Consider the following 18,277-nt stretch of genomic DNA (forward strand, 5'->3'; position numbering starts at 1 on the left):
ATGAGACGGTTTGATGGCATCACTGACTAAGTGGATGTGAGTTTGAGCAAGCTCCGGGAAATGCTGAAAGACAGGGAAGCCTGGCAGGCTGCAGTCCATGGAGTCTCAAAGAATCGGACATGACTGAGTGACTGAACAACAAACTCCTGACCTGACTGGGCTTCCCGGGTGGTGCAAGTGGTAAAGAACCCACCTGCCAATGCAGGAGACCTAAAACATGAGGGTTCGGTCCCTGGGTTGGGAAGATCCTCTGGAGAAGGGCATGGCAATCCACTCCAGTATACTTGACTGAGAATCCTGTGGACAGAGGAGCCTAGCAGGCTATCATTCATAGGGTCACAAGGAGTCAGACATGACTGAAACAACTTGGCATGCACACACGCACCCCTGATGTGACTAAGTGATTAAATAAGCTGACATCCAAGGAGATCCAGTGGGTGCCTGCCACGTGGTAATCACTGAATCTATGAATTAAAAAAATTCGCAATCAGGTGTACAAAGAGATCTTTGAAGGCGTCTGAGGAAGAGAATGACTCCTTGGACGTGTGTCACCTGGGCCTCTAGACCCTGGGAGAGTCCCATCACCAGGCACCACGTGTGAATCTTTTCTCCCCAGCAAGCAGTTCTCCCGACACTAGCTGGGTGTCCCACAGTGCAACCTAGTTCTGGCGCTACCCACTCGGAGACAGAGTTAGATCCTACCGGTTAAAGGCTTTGTCCCGCAAGAATGCCCCCGCCCCCACTTCAGACAGCGATCACAAGTCTAGGTGGTCACCTGTGCTTTTGACTGGTGATTCTTGGAGGTTTTGGTGACGTCCTCCCCGCCCCCCACCCCGCCACCAAGCCCTCCTCTCTCCGCCCTTCTGCCGCCGCCTCGCCACTAGTTCAATGGATTTGCTAGAGTGGAATAACAGTGACGTTTTACTTACTAGATCACCAGTTCATTAGAAAGAGCTATAACTCAGGGACTGCCAGAAGGAAGAGATGCACAGGGCAAGGTGTGCAGGAAGAGATGTGGCACTTCTGTGCCCTCTTCAAGGCTGCCCCTCCCCAAATGAATCTCCAGTTGTTCACCCACCTCCAGCCCCCCCTGAGCTCAGGAGGGCGGAACTGAAAATTCCAGCCCTCCAATCACAGGGCTGGTTCCCCTGGCAACCATCCTTAGGTGCTTTCCAAAAGTCACCTCTTTCCCATAAACTCAGGTGAAGTTGAAAAGGTTTGTTACGAATATCAAGACACCTTTATCGCTCTTATCACTTAGGAAATACTGAGGGTTTTAGGACCTCTATGCCAGAAGCAGGGAGAAAGACTTGTTACGTGTTTCTTGTTTCAAATCACCATATCACACCTCCCACCAGCTCCCATAGGCAACCCCAACCAGCCCCTTCCGTTTTACTCAGTGGAACTGGGGGCACTGTTCTTGGCTGTAGGTGTTGGGAGGGCAAGAATTGATCTCATCCATTTCTGGGTCCTCAGATTCCTGCCTAGGGCTTTGTCCCAAATAGGTGCTTTGTACACGACTTGAAATAAAGATTGAATGTTTGATCGTGGTCACTGACAGGGAACATAGAAACAGAAATGTCCCCAAATGAGATAAGGCTAATCACAAGAAGATCTGAAACCAGTGCCTGGTTCTGGGTACCCAGCTGTATCCAGTTTCATCCTTATAGGCATCTCATTCAACTAACACAACGTCTGTATCTCAGGGTGGGAAGCCATCCTCTCTGTAGTTCTTAGATACTCACAGGAATGAAGCTACAAGAGGCACCTTCTGGAACTATAACTTAGACTTAATTAAAAAATACTTCATTCTGTTTGAGGTTGTTTGTTTACAATTTATGCACTTCATTTTTCCCTTCCTTGCTTCTAAAAACCTAAAGTTTTCCATTCTTCCAGGGAAGGCAAAAGCAGAATCTATTTTTGAAAGACTGAGATCCCAGGGTCATCTTTAGTGAAAAACAACGTGCCTTCTGTCTTTTTATAGACCTGTCTGCTTACTGAGTACCTTGAACAAATCACAGGACAGAGAAAGAATTTGTAAACAATTGAAATCAGAAGGTTCAGAATTCCAAATCTCCATGCTTTTACAACTGAACTGGAGTATTTATGTCTCTTCACACATCCTTGGCATGTAAGCCTCACACAGAGAATGGGATATTATAAAATGCAAATAAATCCAAATTTTCCTCCCTCCATAACACAGCAGGAACAAGGCTGTTGGGAATAAAGGCCATGGATATGTGAATAGTTGGAAAAAAAAAAAGCACTTTAACGATTGGGCAATTTTCTATTTTGGAAAATGGTTCATTCCATTTTATAGGATGATTTCCCCAAACCTATATTTTGTGGATATTCTGCTAATGTGCCAACCCGCAGCTGGAGAGATGAGTGTGTGTTTTCCACACCCCTAAAACGGGAGCTCAGGCAAGCATTCCTGGATGCTGGTGAGAAGCCTGAATCCAGAAGTCCTGGGGCACCGGATCCTCTCCTGCGCCCACTCAGCGAGGCTGATGCAGCCAGGACATTTGGGGGCGTGTTATCTGAGACTCCACTGGCCGTTTGCACGTCCACCCACTTACCTTATGGACCCGTGACTGCTGAACCAAGTTTAATTATTTTGCTCCCCACACTCACAGAGGACCTTGTGTTACATGCAGGCAGTGGGAGTGCAGAAATTAATCAGACAGTCTTTGCCCTCGAGAAACACCCCAAACTGACTGGAGAGACAAAGAGAGGCAGAGTAGGAGAGAAGGGTTGGATAGGGGAAATGTGACAACAGGAGGGGTCACCTGTGAATTCCATCGGGGTTGCAGAGTCTATCAATCAAGCGTAGTTCTAATTGATGTGAATGGCCTGAACTGATGCCATGGTCATCTGACAACCCTCTACCAAGCACACTTCCATCCTGTATCAGTGGCAGACATTACTAATTGATCACGGCACACTTTCTCTTTCAGCCAGGGGTAACCATCCATTGAAATTGATCCTAGAGGTTAAGTCTGGGTGTTAGTTGGGGTCTGGTGGTTGGAGAGAGCTCTGAGTTAGGACTCAGGAGACACAGTTGCTGCTGGTTCCCTGTATAATACGGGCAAGACTATTAAATGAGGGAATGATGGAGGATCTTTAAAGTCTTTTCCAGCTCTGACATGGTAGTCACAGGTAAATTACTGAGGACATATTTCAGTCACTACATACTGATGGAGCACTTACTTTGTGTTGGAAATCACACTGAGCTGTGAGGAGTAAAAGACGCTGTCATTAGGAGCAGACAGGCATATACATGGCCAATTCCAGTATCTTCTGAGAGTGAATGAAAAATAATAGAAGCTTGGTGAAGGGCTCTGGGAGATAGGAGAGGAAAAGATGAATTGCGGGGAAGATTGGGACGGCTTCCTGGAGGAGGTGACGTGTAGCCTCAGTCTTGATGGACGAAAAGGAATCTGATAAGCAGAGAGGGTTTGATTTGCCATGAAAGTGAGGAGATTCCTATTCTTTCCTCTCTTTGTCTTCATTTCCTGATCTTCAAAGAGGGACCATAACCACCATCACCTCTCATCAGGATCGAGCAAGACAGTGGCTGGGCAATGTGCCTTGGCATGTACTCTATAATGATTCATAAAAATGTCCATTATAATTATTACATTCATTCATGCAGTCAAGAAATATTTATTGAGCACCTACTATGTGCCAACCTTACTCAAACCGTGGGGATAAAGAGGCCAAGGGAGAGGTAAGCATCTCTTCCTAGGAGTCTGCACTCTAGTTGGCATCTTAACTTGTGTTGAACATCCGAGCGTGTGAGCGTGCCAGCATAAGACACTTCCACTTGTCTTTGGAACTTGGTGAGGTTGAACATGGTGAATTTCACAGACAAGTGAAATACTATTTCAAGGAAATAGTCTGTCCTTAGGAGGTGGCTCTGCTCCCTGGCGATCTCTCAGAACTGTTGTGTGGGTGAGACAAATCATCACCATCAAGGCAAAGAACATGAGCTAATGCTCATGGAAGGCTTAAATAGCTCCTGGCCTGGGAGCACGTTCTGCAGGCACAGACTGAAGTCCAAGGTTTCTTGCAGGTGGCCAGGCAGAGTCAAGGCCACAGCCACACCTGACCCTCCCAGGAGCTCGTGGGCCCCCTTACAGCTGTGGGCACTGAGGCTTGTGGGGCTGACGCCTGCGGCAGGGTCACATAGCTTGCTTGTGGCAGAGCGGCTCTAGCTCCAGGGAGCCCAGTTCAAGCTAGCTTGCCCCAACCCCCCAGCTGGGATCAATTCCCTCACCTGGGTGTTCCCTGTTTCCCAGGCCTCGTGGGGGCAGTGAGGGTGGGCAGGGTGAGGGGCGTGAGCCTGGAGCCTAGGTCTGAGCCAAGTCCTGGCTTCCTCGCTTGTTAACTGTGGGCTCCTGGTCACAGCACCACTCTAAGCCTCAGTTTCCTCATCTGTACAGTGGGCAGTGTGAAGGGCAGCAGGAACGGGCAGGTGGAGGGGAGGGAAAGGACTTGCAGACGGTGCTTAGGCAAAGGCTCTGCTCCCTTGGAGCCTCTGAGGAGAGGGCAGGAGACCTCTGGGCCACTTTATCATCCACCCAGAAGCTGCCACCACCAGGTCGCGAGCACAGGGTGTCCTGAAACGCCCCCTGCTCCTCTCTCGAGCTGATACATACTTGTCGTGGGCGATGTTCCCACTATCAGACATTTGGTGGAATCATAAAAATCCATTCCCACTCTGCTTAATACATTTTCATGCTTCTTCCTTGACAGGCCTGGGCGCGTCGGATTTGGGGTCCCACTGTCTTGGAGCCCACGCTTCTGGTGTGCCTCAGAACGAAGGTGTTTGGGGACATCCAGGCAAGAGCCCCGGGCCGCAGGAACACAAGGAGAGAAGGTGAGGTCAAGGCCAAGAGCGAGACGGGGCCCCTGGGTGTGTCCACGGCTGCTTCTTGAAGCCTCTGTCAACCAGAGACTTGCACACACTCAGAGCTGGGGTTTAAGCCCTGGCTCTAACCACGCACCCGCAGTTAATCTCTCCGAGCCTCAGTGTTTATGAAACGGGAATAATAAAAGTGCCCACCCGGACAGCCGAGCGGTTGCATGGAGTGATGCTTGAAGACAGTTGTGCCTGTGCCCAGCTCCCAGGAAGAACCCAGTGATGCCGTAGACAGACGGCATTAATATTGTAAGTCAGCAATTGTATATATGTCATTTAAAAAAGTCACAGTAACCCGGGGTTGGGGGAGGGGTTTGTATCATCCTTCTTTTGTCGATAAGGAAACTGAGGTTTAGGGAGGGCAGTGACATAGCAGAGTGATGCCCCAGGATTTTGCCAAATCTGTACCGTCTCCCTGCCAGACCCACTCGAGTCCGGGTTCAGGGCCTCTCAGGGCGGCGATGGCCAGCTGGGGTCTCCAAAGCCACAAGCCAGCCGACTGCTGCAGGTTTAACCCCTGATTCCGGAGGGCCATCCCTCTGGAGATGCAAACACGCGAGTTCCCAGGACTGGAAGCCTCAGCATGTGCGGCCCTGAAACCTCAAAGGGGGTTTGGCCACTGTGGTTGTTCGGGTAACAAAAGCTGTTGATTTCTTTTTCAAGCCGAGTGGCTAGCTGGGGACATCAGCTACAACCTGCTATTAGATGCTCCTCACAGTGGTCTGTGTGGAGGGTTGGGTGCTAGAGCCCCCGTGTGTGTGGCAGGATCCTAGGTCTCTCCTTTCTGGGGATTTCTTTTTTTGTTTTAAAATTGGAGCATAGCTGAAGAAGTGATGCTTTTAAAGTGTGGTGCTGGAGAAGACTCTTAAGAGTCCCTTTAACTGCAAGGAGATCCAACCAGTCCATCCTAAAGGAGATCAGTCCTGAATATTCATTGGAAGGACTGATGCTGAAGCTGAAGCTCTAGTACTTTGGCCACGTGATGTGAAGAGATGACTCACTGGTAAAGACCCTGATATTATGATAGACTGAGGGCAGGAGGAGAAGGGGGTGACAGAGGATGAGATGGTTAGACAGTATCAGTGACTCAATAGACGTGAATTTGAGCAAACTCTGGGAGATGGTGAAGGACAGAGGAGGCTGGCATGCTGCAGTCCATGGGCTCACAAAGAGTCAGATGTGACTTAGCGACTGAACACACAGACACACACAGACATTGAACTTTTTGATTTTATTCATTATGCGTTTCATTTTTAGCATCTCTAGTTCTTTTCAGGTGTCCCTTTACTTTTCCATGCAACTGCTTTTGTATATATTTCTTCCTATCTCTGAAGATTTTACATATGCATAAAGTTTCAACTTTTTGTTTCTAGTTCTTGGGGTGAAATTCTCTATTTTTCTGTCTTTTGATTGTACTAGACCTCAGGGCGGATTTTTCTTGCTGCTGTGGATTGTAATTTTTATCATGAGCTCATCTTTAATGGGGCAGCTTTCCATAGGAGCCTTGTTCTCTTGAGTTTTAGAGGTACCCCTTCTGGTAGTTTCACATGAGCCTCTTTGTTGGGATCCTGTGGGTTTTATCAGCTCTGGATGGATTTTATAATAATGTTTTAGCTTGGAGTTTCACGGGTGATCCATGCTTCATGGTTCCTGGCTTTAGGAAGGGGGTCAGACACAGACTGTGCTTCACTTAAGCCTGAAGATTCCTTTCTTCCCCTAGACTCCAGCTCCTATAATCCAACACTGATACCCTGTAAGTTGTTTGTCTTCAGGTTTTGTCAATTACTCTGGTTTGAGTTTTATCTTCATTTTGAATTCCTGGAGATTTTTCTTTCCTTGCTTTTGAAATTGGCTTGGTGTTGAAATAATTTGATGATACATTGTATTCAACATTTTTATTGGTTTGTACTGGAAGTGAGTGGGGTGGACAGTCAGTGGTTCAGGGTCTGTTCAGTCGGCTGTATTGACTGGGCATCAATTATTATGGATATTTTTATTATCATGAGAACCACCTAAGTCACCAGAAAGGAGACAATTGATGTAAATCTGTTTCTGAACTTTAAAGTTTGCTACCAATGGAAGGTATGAGGTGCTCAGTTTCCATCCCTAAAGGAGGGATTAAAAAAAAAAACAACAACCCTGCGTGTATCGAACTTTTGGAGACAGATGCCTGCATCTGCCACACAGAAAGGGCCTGTGTCAAGGTCACCAATGTGACAGCCACCTGGCCCAATCCAATGGTGGCCCCCTCTTACTCAGTTCAACTGACTACTCCCTTCTTCCTGATTATTCTTTCTTTGCAGCACTTCCAGAATACTCCTTTACATAGCTTCTAAAGGTTGGCTACCTCTGGGCTCTCTTCTCTGGGTACCATCTGGTCCATGGCCCCACCTCCCAGCCATATCCCCAAATTCAAATGTTTTTCTCCACCCCCATTGCTGTCATGATAGTCCATCATCTTTTGCTAGACTGAGAAATTCTGTTAACTGGTCTCTTTCTTTTTCAGCTAATCTCGCCATTATCCTGCCTTCATCTAATGGAGTCAGAACACAGATGAATCCTGCGATTCCCTGCTTTGTTGTCGCTGTTCAGTCACTCAGTTGTGTCCAACTCTTTGCAACCCTATGGACTGCAGCATGCCAGGCTTCCCTGTCCTTCACTATCTATCTCCAAGAGTTTGCTCAAACTTACATCCATTAAGTTGGTGATACCATTAAACCATCTTATCCTCTGTCACCCCCTTCTCCTAGGGCACTCAATCTTTCCCAGCATCAGGGTCTTTCCCAACGAGTTGGCTCTTTGCATCAGATGGCCAAGTATTGGAGTTTCAGCTTCACCCACCAATGGCTTCCCACTGAACCTAGAACAAAGCCCAATACAATGTTTTATCATGGCCTTTAAGGCATCCTCTGATCCACCCCCACATTCCCCTGCAGTCTTATATCCTCCACCCGCTGAGAGTTCACGTGCTCTAGCTTGATCCTCTCAACCGCCCCAGGGCCTTTGCACTTGCAAATCTTTGCCCCAGCCATCTTTTCCTGGCTCCTTCCTTCATATCATGCAGCCTCAGCTCGAGTGCTCGCTCCTCACTGATGACTGCTGCCAAGGCAGCCAACCCCTTCCCCCAGTCATTCTCTCCTCCATTGCCCTGATAGTCAAGACTTTGTCATCAAACATGATCTCATTTATGTCTTTACCCATTTATAGTCTCTCCCCAACAAGAATGTGAGCTCTACCAGGGCAGGGATGGGGTCTGCCTTGCTTGACTGTTGATTTTACAGTATAGAGAATAAGGCCTGGCATTTTGTAGGCACAATAAGTCCCCTACATACAAACCTTCAAGTTGTGAACTTTCAAAGATGCAAACATGCATGCCAGCCCATGTACGCCAACTGCTGTACACTGAACTTTTCAAAGTACTGTACTGTAGGATTCACATTAAAAAATTTTTTTTTGTGTTTGTTTTTATGTATGTATCATTTGTGTGAAAAGTACTATAAACCTATTACAATCAGTACTATATAACCATTTGTATTACTTTCGTGCATGCGTGTGTGCTAAGTCACATCAGTCATGTCAGACTCTTTGCGACCCTATGAACTGTAGCCTGCCAGGCTCCTCTGACCATGGGATTCTCCAGGCAAGAATACTGGAGTGGGTTGCCATGCTCTCCTCCAGGGGATCTTCCCTACCCAGGGATTGAATTCGCATCTCTCACATCTCCTGCATTGACAGGTGGGTTCTTTACCACTGTGCCACCTGGGAAGCCCTGTTAGTTGGGTACTGAGGCTAACTTTGTTGGACTTACAAACAAACTGGACTTATAAATGCACTCTTGGAATGAAACTCGGCCATAGGTAGAGGACTGACTGTACTCGACAATTATTTACAGAAGAAATGAGTGACTCTATGCCTAACATATCTTATCTCTTTCAAGTCTCTCAACAACCCTACAGGTAGAAATTACTGTGCTCATTATATGGGTGAGGAACACAGGGATCCTCGGAGATATCTAAGATCCTCAGAGCCCTAGATCCAAGAAGATGCAGAGCCAGCCGCCAGGTCCTTCTGACTGGATCCAAGGTCCGTCCTTATTGCCTTGTATCAAGTTGCTTTTTGTGAGCAGATTTGAGATTTGAGTGCAGAGGTCAAGATGCAAACAGTTGTTGAGTCACGGTCTCTCTTTTGTTTGAGAACAAAACCTTTTCTTTAAGCCAACGAAGAACAACCAAGTCCCCAAAGTCTCAGCACCTGATGGCATGCTTCCTTGAAAATGCCCGCACAATGGCTGGCATTATGCAGAGGCATTTTTCTAATCAACTGTGTTTTGGAGTTTTTCGAGCCATAAAAAGACCAGTGCGAAACCACAAAACTTCATGTTTCTTACACTCTTAAAACTAAAGAAAAAAAGAAAAAGAGGGGGAGGGGGAATGAAATTATTTGAACCATATTTTGCAAAGCTTAGCTTCTCTCCAGGTCTGAGGAAGCTGGTGCCAAGTTGCAACTCGCCACACATTTTTATGAGCTGGATTATTAACCTTTGCAAACAGATGCAAACCTTTGCATTCCACAGTGGAATGACTGCCTGGGCCCCTGTCCCTGGACAAGAAGAAGCATCACTAGGAAGACCCCCAAATGCGAGTCCTTCCACCCTGGCTACAAAAGTTGAATCTGTGCTTTGGCCACACATGCTCACCGGCACCGCAAGGAAGTCTCAGTTCTTGCATTCCCTTAAGACTTGGAAATTTGGGGAGTTGGCAAGAGCAGCGCCTTGGACCACAAGCTAGGACCAAAGCAGGAGAGCATGAGCCTTACTGCCTACATCACCAGGAAGTAGTGTGGAAGTGGGCAAAGCGCTTCCTGGTTTGACGGGCTACTTAGAATCCCGGCTTCAGCCGCGGGCAGTAACTTTGTGTGTCCTTCCGCCAAGGACTGGGTCCAGCTCGTCCTCAGTTTTCCTGTTGGTACAGCGGGGCTCGGAAACTTGCCTTGTGGGCTGGGGGTGAGGATTGAACGAAGCTGTGCCTGGCAGAGAACGTGTGGGATGGCTAAGAGCAAGGACTTGAGGGTCTGTGTAGACCCGTGTTCAAATCCCAATTCCAGCTCCAACCAACTGCGTCATCTCAAGCCAGCATAGACTAAACACCTTCTGCTCAGACTCTCCCTCCCATGCAAGGGTTTAAATGAACTAGTGCGTGGAAAGGTCTTGGCAGAGAGCTTGCCTGACGGTTCTTAGTAAATAAATACCAGGACTTGCCTGGTGGTCCAGTAATCAAGACTTGGTGCTTCCAATTCAAGGGTTGGGGTTTGATCCCTGGTCAGGGAACTAGATCCCATATGCTGCAATTAAGATCTGGCACAGCCAAATGAATAAATAAATATAAAAAAATAGATACAGTTTTTGTCTTGTCCCTGATATCCAGTCCCCAGGGCTGTGGGTGACACTGACCATGTTTGAAACAAGAATCACCAATATGAAGAATGTATTCTTAGGCTATTTGCTGATGTAAAATTTTTTCTAGGTTACTAATCATAACGAGGTTTTGCTTGTGTGTTTCACTTAAACTTAGACAAATTGGGGGAAAAAACACACAAAGAAAATTCTTTGTTCAGCGGAGAACATGTTTCAAAGAAAAAGTCATCAGCCAAGAATATTCAGACCCTTTTGTTATGTTTTGAAGAGATGATTATTTTGCAGGCTCTGGGGCACTTAAACTCTGTCCAGAAATTCCTTTGGTAAATAATAATAATAGAAAATATCCTTTGGAAATAATAGAGGGGATTTAACAAATGCCTTTCTTGCAGGGATCTCAAAAGGCTTCCACATAATTTTAGGGCTTTAGTGATTTTCTTAAAAGAGTTTGACTTTCTTTCCTGCATCAGTCAGAGTATGTTCACAGGAACTGGAGAACTTGAGAGCTGGAACGGGTCCTAGGGCTGACTCTGTCCAGTGTGTCTGTTGAACCAATAGGAGGAATGGGAGCCAGGGCAGGAGAGGATGACACTCCTGAGAGCCAGCGCGATATTCTTCTTGACTTGGAGACTCCCTAACTTCTGCAGGTTCCATGTTCTTTAAAAAAAAAAAAAAAGAATCATCTGAATGCTGACTCGGGATTGACATTTGACACATGTTTGCACACTTCATCTTTGAGCTTTTGCCTGTGTGGGTTTGACAGAGAGGGACAGGTGAACCACCAGGGCCTGGATTTCACCCTGGGACTCCTGCCTTGGAGGGTGAGTGCCCGGGCAGGCAAAGGACCAGGCTTGGCTCTGGAGTTGGGCTGGCTGCTCAGATGCCAGCTCTGACCTTGGGTGAGTTCCCTCGGCACTTTGGATCTCCTTCCCTTCCCTTTAGAAGGCAATAGCTAATCATTAATTAGGCAATTTTTGGTTGTAATTTGGGCTCCCTGGGTGGTGCAGTGGTAAAGAATTCACCTGCCAATGCAGGAGATGCAAAATCCCTGGATGGGGAAGATCCCCTGGAAGAGGAAATGACAATCCACTCCAGTATTCTTGCTTGTGAAATCCCTTGGACAGAGGAGCCTGGTGGGCTATAGTCCATGTGGTCTCAAAGAGTTGGACACGACTGAGCACACATGCATACCGCCTCTACCTTTGGTTAGAATTTAAAGCCTGTGTGCCATATTCATCCAGAGCATTTTCTGCACATGCATCAGATTTGTCTCCCTGATTCAGGAAATGTCAGTTTACATCATCTTGGTTTTTTTGCTCATTATCTATTGAGTGTTTTTTTTAATTGAAGTATAATTGATTTACAAAGTTGTTTTTGTTCTAGGTGTACAGCAAAGTGATTCAGTTATACATATATTTATCAATTACTTTATAGATTCTTTACCCTTCTAGGTATTACAAAATATTGAGTATAGTTTCCTGTGCTATACAGTAGGTCTCTACTACTGTAACCTAATTGGTTATCCATTGAGTCTTTGTTCATTCATTCATTCAATAAAAGTCTTCCGAGCCCAACTATGTGCTAGGCGTGGGATGTCATGATAGCTAAAATCCAGCCATGGTGAACTTGACAAAGAAAAGCCAGAGCAGTGAATCAGTGTCTTTATCCCAAAAAGGTGCCTCAGTCAGGATAAGATAGGTTATGTTGCAATAACAAATAGCCTCTACATGCAGTGACTTAAATACAACACAGGTTTAATTTTGGCTTTTGCTACTCGTCAACACTGGTCAGTGGGAGGGTTCTGTTTCCCCTGGAGGCCCAGAAACTCAGGCTGATGCAGAATCACCTAGACCTGGGCTTCCATCTTCACTGAGGCAGCAGAAAGGGAGCAGGGTGAATTGTACAGAGACGCTTAGAGCTTCCGCCCATAGTGAGACATCAATTCCACTCATATGTTGCCTGCCAAAGCAACATGATCACAGTTAATTTCAAGATTGATGAGGACCCACTGTTTTATCGTGTCCTGGAAAGAGGACTGTTACACCTACAAGCCTCAGTTTCCCCATCTGCACAAATGAAGCAGGACCAGCTGGTCCTTTCTCTCCATCTGTAGCAGCTGATATTGGAGGACCATGCTCTCTAAAGCAGAGTTGGTCCTGCTGTCTGGGCCATGCAACAGTGATTGCTCCTGCTCACCTTCAGGGAGCTGGCAGAGAAGTGGGTGCAGCCAATGCTTAGAAGTAATTTAGGTTTTCAATTTCTAGCACGATGCTTTTATTTTGGGCCTCCTTTCACTTCTGCTCTTAAATTCTGGCAGAAGTATTTTCAAGGTTATGCTTATTACATCAATTATTTTTCTAATTTCTTTTTTGAGTGAATTCATTTTTTGCAGAGCAAAGAGGGAGTGGTGTGAACGGGCCTTTGTCAGTGAAGGGAGGCCCTATTTTGGCAGGAGAATCGTGACTTTTGCAACAAGTAATTATGGACAGGGTGCACTTGAAACCAACGCTCATAGCGAATTCCCCTGCTGTTTCCAATTGGTTTTGCTGGTTAGTTTTAAATCTTGACCTAGCTTTTTCCACTGCTGCCGGAAATCCTTCCCCCATGGCCACTGGCCTTTACAGAGGTGACTATATTTCTCATGTGGCTGAATACGCAGGGGTTGTTTCGAGATAGAACTTGGAGGTCTGTCTCTGCAAATCTTAGGCCACTACCTAGGGGTGTGCCAGGGACCTCCTTGAAGGCTTTATGACTGGACTGGATTCCAAATGACAGAAATGTAACCTGGTTAATTTAGGGGGACCTCTTGCCCTGGTGGTGTCTACATCCTGAGGGGTTCATAGAAGGGAGTGTGTACAGTCCATCCGTGGTCCTTACTTGTCTGTGCTGGTACCACTTAGACCTCCTGACTCCGTGTGGTCCCTGGCAGGCTCCTTGCCTTCCCAAGGGTCTCCCAGCTGCTTTCAGGTCTGCAGAGAGGCCCAGAGGGCACTTCCCAGGTCTCTAAGAGCTGTTTGTGGCATCGCAGGCCCTCATGTAGCTGTGGTCACATCACTGTTCCTGGGCGGTCCTGCCGAGTGGGAGGGATGCCACAGGCTGGCCATGTCTGTGTGTTCTCCTAAAAGCAAGGCAGAGCTCCAGTCTGCTCTCAGAGTTGGCCAAACTCCCCCACATACCACTGAGAACCGGGCTTCTTCTCAATAAAAAATACCAGCCCCTAACTCTCCAACTTAATTTTTGGCAAGGAGCATTTTTCTCCTGTGATTGACCTACATTGACCTGCAATGATGGGGACCATGGGCTTGGGTGAAGACCAAAGAACCAGATTTGGGATGGCATCCCCTTCAGGCCTGGGAGTTGGAGACTGAGACTCTTGGTTGGAGGGCTGCTTCCAATGGGTCCCAGTGGGACCCCCAGTCCTCACTTGGGCCCCCTTCCTCAGCCTGGGGTCAGACTTCACCTCCTCCATCAGGTGCCCCTACCCTTCAAGGGGGCGCTCAGGGTCATTCTTCATCTCTTTTTCTCGCATCCCTGGTCCATGGTGCTTCAGTGTTTCCAGCCTCAGAGCGTTTGTTAAGTTTGAGTCTAGCTGTTGAGCCAGCTGGGGGCTCACCTCTGTACCAGCTGGGGGTGGGCAGAACCACTGGAAAGTGTGTGAGTGAAGGCATGAAGGCGTCCATTGCAGGGACTCGTGCTCACCAGGAGTGCGCAGGCTGGACAAGCAGTCTGTGTGTGTCTGTTGGTTTCACTTCCGATGCTGGAGCTTCTGGTCTTCTCCGAAGGTGTCTGGGGAGGGAAGAGGGCCCTGAGGTGGGATGTGGGGGTCACGGGGTGGGGGAGGTCAGAAACGAGATGGGGTCCCAGCCAGGTGGAAGGCACCAGGATGAGTTGGAACCATGGCTGCTTTGCTGCCTCTAACCATGGGTACATTCTCTGGGGGGTTTGTCCCACCTGGAGAAGTGGGCACCCTTCGTCATGAAGGGCCTGGGAGTTGTGGGGGATTGGAGCCTGTGCAGGCCTGCCCACTGCCCCACGCGGAGGCCTGACAATGTGTGTGGGCTGCAGTGTGCCTGCCGCCTACCACCGCGTCACCCCTTCCCTCCAAATGACACATGAAGATGTGTCTTGGGGCCCCTCCTCTTGGAAGCCTTCAGGGAATTCATTCAGGGAATGAATTATGGGTCACAGAGCCCCGCCTGGCCAAACTGACAAATCACTCCCTGCCTCTTAGCTTTGAACTGCTCAGAGGGTGGGTGTGTCTAGTCCAACACATTTTCATTTATTCCACACATTTGTCGAGTGCCTACTGCATGCCAGGCCTGCGCCACATGCTAGAAACACAGAAATGACTTGGGTCTAGTCTTGGCCCTAAAGCCCTGCCAGGCTGGTGGAGACACAGGGTTGGAACTAGGCTATGCTAACACAGAGGTCATCACAGGGGTTGTCTGGGGCTGTGGGCCCACGGTCCAAGGCACAGGGCAGCCTGGTGAGGGGTGGGAGGTCAGCAGAGGCTTTCTCAGGGAGGGACTGCCTAAAGGATGGAGCAGGAGTCAGGCAGAGAAGTGCAGAAGGAGGAATCTATGAGAAAGCACGTGCAAAGGCCCTGAGATCTAAGGAAACACAGCCCTGGAAGGAACCATGAGTCACTCAGTCTGGCTAGAGAGCAGGGAGGGTGAGAGGCCTTGGGGGAATGAGCAGAGAGGCAGGGGAGGTCAGGGTGGGCCAGCATCTGTGGGAGCTTGTGCTCTTGGCAAGGGAACTTGCCTGAGCAGGTGTGGGGGTGTTTGTAGTCAGGGTGTCACCTCATTAGATCTGGATTTTAGAAGGCTCTCTGTCACCCTGACCTGACTGGGATGGGACGGGAGGCACGTCAGACAGTGTGTGTTAGTGTGATGGTCACAGTGAGTGATGACGAAGGCCTCGACAAACATAGAGGTGCAGTGGATTCAATTCCACCACCTTCCTTCACAGCCTCTGAGAGAAATGATAAAAAAACAAAGCAAAACAAAACAAGAAAACATGGCTGATGGACACCCCCATTGTGGAGGAGGAAAGTCAGTTGTAGACGAAGTGAAAGTGTCAGTCACTCAGTCATGTCCGACTCTTTGCGACCCCATGGACTGTAGCCCGCCAGGCTTCTCTGTCCATGGGATTCTCCAGGCAAGAATTCTGGAGTGGGTTGCCATTTCCTTCTCCAGGGGATGTTCCCAACCCAGAGACTGAACCCGGGTCTCCTGCATCGCATGCATTCTTTACCATCTGAGCCACCAACGATCCACCTCTAGACAAAGAGTAGCCTTTACTTTTCACTCTCTGTCTTCCCAAGACACGAGCCTTTTCTGCTCTTATTGGGATGATCTGGGGGCTGGAACACCAAAGCTGGGGCTCTGGGTCCCTGCTGGTGAGGAGGGGTCCCCAGACACCATCTGGATGGTCATGGAGGGGAGAATGGAGCTCCAGGATGCAGACAGGAGGCCTCAGAGGGTGCCAGAATCCCACAGTCCAAGCCCAGGCCGTGTCAGTCGTGTGTTCCTCATGCCACTGACCACACGTGGCCGCGTTCTGCAGGCTCCGTCCTGGCACCAGAACCTCAGCCCTAAGTGGAGGACAGAGGCTGAGGCCTTGCCTCTGCTTGCTGGCCTTCTATAGAGTGTGTTGCAGCCATCGTAGAATTCTCCTTGAGTTTCAAACAGACGTGCTCATTGGGACTGTTTTGGGAAGTGGATTGTTATTACAGAGATTCTGGCGCTGCCGAGTCTGTATCAGTAATGAAGTGTGAGCTGCTCAGTTGCGCCTGACTCTCTGCAACCTCATGGACTGCAGCCCACCAGGCTCCTTTGTCCATGGGATGCTCCAGGCAAGGATACTGGAGTGGGTTGCCGTTTCCTTCTCCAATCAGTAATGAAGGGAAGTGTTGAATTAACGAGGTGACGGCTCCAGCCAACGGGCTTGACGTTTAGCAGATGAATTCACGTTTATAGTAAAATGGGTTTTTAACTCAGTGATTTAGCAGGCTGTGTTCTCAGCTTTAAAAATTTTTCTTTTAATTTTAGGAGGTTCAATTTCTTAATTTTCTTGGCTGCACCATATGGCATGTGGGATCTTAGTTCCCCTACCAGGGATTGAACCTGTGCCCCTTGCCTTGGAAGTGCAGAGGCTTAATCGCCGGGCCCCCCGGGAAGTCCTTGTTCTCAACTTTTCTTCCCCAGTTTCTTTCATGGTTGCTCTGTTGCTTTCCCTTTCTTCTCTCCTCTTCCTTCCCTTTGTGTGATGGGCTTACATCCTCCCCGCCCCTGTGTTTCTCTGTGGGAGCGCAGCTCACATGTCCTTTGGAGCTGGCGTCCAGGGGCGTTGGTACTCCTGGATCCAGGGCAGGGAGCGGGTGGGTGACAGCGGCTCTAGGCTCCCTCTGGCTCTGCCCCTGGTCCTCATGGTGGCCGGCTACCTTCTTCACCTCTCTGAGCCTAAATGTCCCCCTTCTCTTGGGGGACCTGCTGTATTACCTATCATGTCAAGTTGGAACCTGATTAAGTGAAGTGATGCAAAACACAATGGTCATAGGCTTGGGCACTCAGCAGGTGATCCGCAAAGGCAGGTTCTTTCCTGGCGGTGCCTCCTCTCCTGGACCAGGGCTTGGGAGCTGATCCAGGGGATAAGCCTGGGGCTGTGAGGAGTGTGTGCCCATCCCTGGAACTCACTCACTACCCATCTGTGCAATGAGCTGGATTATCCACAAGTTGTGTAAGTGTCTTTTGGGTCCCCGTTTGAGGATCCTGACTGTAAGATGATGGAGGAGGAAGAGGTGGGGGGAGACAGAAGCCAGCAGGGCACCACCCCAGCTGCTGTGGGCACCATTTGGCATCCATCCTTCTCCTGGTCCTTACCCAGCCCTCTCTCCTTCACTTTCAAACCCCTCCCAAAGTGAGTGGGGCAGATGGTACCAGCCCTGCAGTGATGGGGCTAGAGGTCAGAGCATGCCATGCCTTCAGGGAGGGTGAAGGACCTCTGAACCATCACAGTGAAACTCTAGGTGAGTTGGGGAGGATGGGATGGAAGGCACGTGGGGACAAATGGCTTCAGGCTAGAGGACAGGGAGGGAGGACCAGGGAGGGCTTGGTGGGAAGATGGTTCTCCTTTCTGGGTCAGGCTTTCATTAGTGGTGGATGAACAGATGTGACTGTTTCCTCTGGGTGGGCAGGTGTGTCTTCTCCTCGTTCACGGGGCACAGACACAGACCCTGGCAGACACTCTGAGGCCCATGGAAGGGAGGAGGTGATGGGTTCACTTGATGGCTGGAACGCAGGTAGCTGCTTGGAGCCAGGCCAGCCCTTCTTCCCTGCCGTGGACTGGATGTGACTCAGAAGTAAACCTTCACTGTGATAAGCCACTGAGGCTTTGAGGTCATCTGTTAGAGTAGCAAGCACACTCTGATACAGGAAGGGGACACCAGTGGGTGGAAGCCGGCAGGGCTTCATTCTAAGCATCCATTTCTGTATCCGAAGATGTGTTTGTGTCTATATGTGTGTATTTATAACTGAATCACTCATTGGAAAAGACTCTGATGCTGGGAAAGATTGAAGCCAAAGGAGAAGGAGACGGCAGAGGATGAGATGCTTGGATGGCATCACCAACTTGATGGACATGAGTTTGAGTAAACTCTGGGAGATAGTGAAGGACAGGGAAGCCAGGCGTGCTGCACTCCAAGGGGTCACAAAGAGTCGATCGTGACCTTGCAACCAAATACAACACACACTTTGTTGTACACCTGAAACAAACATAGCTTTGTAAATTAACTCTACTACAATAAAAATAAATAATTAAAAAAAATGGTTAAGATGGTACATTTTATTTTACATTTATTTTACCATGATAAAAAAAAGTGGTTGAAAAAAACCCAAACAGTTCCTGGGGTTCTTGATAGTCACTGACAGGTCAATCTG

The sequence above is a fragment of the Odocoileus virginianus genome, chromosome 16, assembly GCF_023699985.2.
Source record: "Odocoileus virginianus isolate 20LAN1187 ecotype Illinois chromosome 16, Ovbor_1.2, whole genome shotgun sequence".
Taxonomy (NCBI): Eukaryota; Metazoa; Chordata; class Mammalia; order Artiodactyla; family Cervidae; genus Odocoileus; species Odocoileus virginianus.